The sequence below is a fragment of the Ovis aries genome, chromosome 15 (genome assembly GCF_016772045.2).
Source record: "Ovis aries strain OAR_USU_Benz2616 breed Rambouillet chromosome 15, ARS-UI_Ramb_v3.0, whole genome shotgun sequence".
Taxonomy (NCBI): domain Eukaryota; kingdom Metazoa; phylum Chordata; class Mammalia; order Artiodactyla; family Bovidae; genus Ovis; species Ovis aries.
The window spans coordinates 10,498,855-10,500,339 of record NC_056068.1 but is presented as its reverse complement, the minus strand read 5'-3'; the positions used below and the strand labels follow the sequence as shown (position 1 = coordinate 10,500,339).

Here is a 1,485-nt window from a genome sequence, read left to right as displayed (position 1 = left end):
TGATATTTCAAACCTATTCACTTAAGGCTTCTAAGTCAAGTAAGGAAAAACATGAACAATTAAAGAGCAAAACAGTCTACTGGGTGAAGTGGAGGATACAAAGATAATTATGTTGTAGTCCCTGAACACAGCAGATCACAAGCTAATGATGAATAAAATTATGTAACAAATAACTTGGAGAGGAGTCCCCTAGTTTCACTGGACAACCCAACTTCTGTTTCTAAGAACTTTGGGGGAAAGCATATTTCTCATCGGGGATATTTTTCGTTTAAAATGCTCTTTTTCACGTCAAGAAATTAACATTTTCCTTTTTGTGTTTTGGCAATGACTGTGAATTAAAGCCAGGTTAATTATTTTTTTCCTTCTAAATTGTTAGGGGCCACAGACCAGAGGAAGATGGAGCACTACTCTTACAGTGTGATTTTGATCATGGCCTTTTCCAGAGCACTTGAACTGGGATTAGTTGCTGGATTGGGCACTCTTAAACTTGCCCATCCATCACAGAGAGAGCTGGCCTTCAGACCTTTGGCCCCCAAGAGGAGCCTGCAATTCATCACCAGCCTTCCCAGTTTGTAGCATCCATGGGAATCCAAAAGAGTAAGGAGCTGAACAGAACCTGCTGTTTGAATGGGGGAACCTGCATGCAGGGGTCCTTTTGTGCCTGCCCTCCCTCTTTCTATGGATGCAACTGTGAGCATGACTCTCACAAAGAGAACTGTGGGTCTGTGCCCCATGCCAGAAAGTGTTCCATGTGTAAATGCTGGCATGGCCAGCTTTGTTGCTTCCCTCAGTCATTTCTACCTGGTTGTGATGGCCATGTGATGGATGAGCACCTCACAGCTTCCAGGACTCCAGAATTAACATTGTCTGCATGTGCTCTTATGCTACCTGGCATCTGCCTTTCTATACAAAGTTATTATTAACCCACATTTGTTTTCAACATTTGTCATGCAGATTTCATGACATGTAAAGGCTGTCTCTCTAATGTCCCAACTGAGAGATGATAATTTGTTAGTTGCCTTGAAATAGTGAATAGATTTCCCTGTGGTCCCTAAAAAAATTTCCTTAAAGCACCAATTACTTTCCTCTGCCCTGCCCTCTCCAAAAAACTAATTTAAAAAAAAAAAAGAGCAAGCCATATCTTGTGCCCAACTCCTGTGTTTCTGATACATGTAACTGCCAAGGGCTTACAAATAATTTTCTTTAAACAGTTGAATTCTATATTCAGATTATTAAAGGTTGCTCTCAATGTGGAACTGAGCACAAAGCTTTGAATAGACTTGATTGACATCAGTTAAGATAGTATCTTGGAAAGGAAGGACCTGTAAGGGGAGCAGAGGATAAGGGAGGGGGCAGATATCCATGGTGAGAGACAGGGTGCTAGAGTGATGGAGGTGTACCTGTATCCTGGGTAACTAAGTAGAAAAGTGGGAGCAAATGGGACAGATTTGAGAAAATAAAATTAATGTCATGGTTGATCTGGTG

The 1,485-nt window shown here is 41.3% G+C and overlaps 1 pseudogene; it reads left to right on the top strand.

The window, feature by feature from the left end:
• The first annotated feature begins 396 nt into the window (after window positions 1-396).
• LOC114118239 (putative teratocarcinoma-derived growth factor 3) lies at window positions 397-1,077 on the top strand (annotated as a pseudogene).
• The last annotated feature ends 408 nt before the right edge of the window (window positions 1,078-1,485 follow it).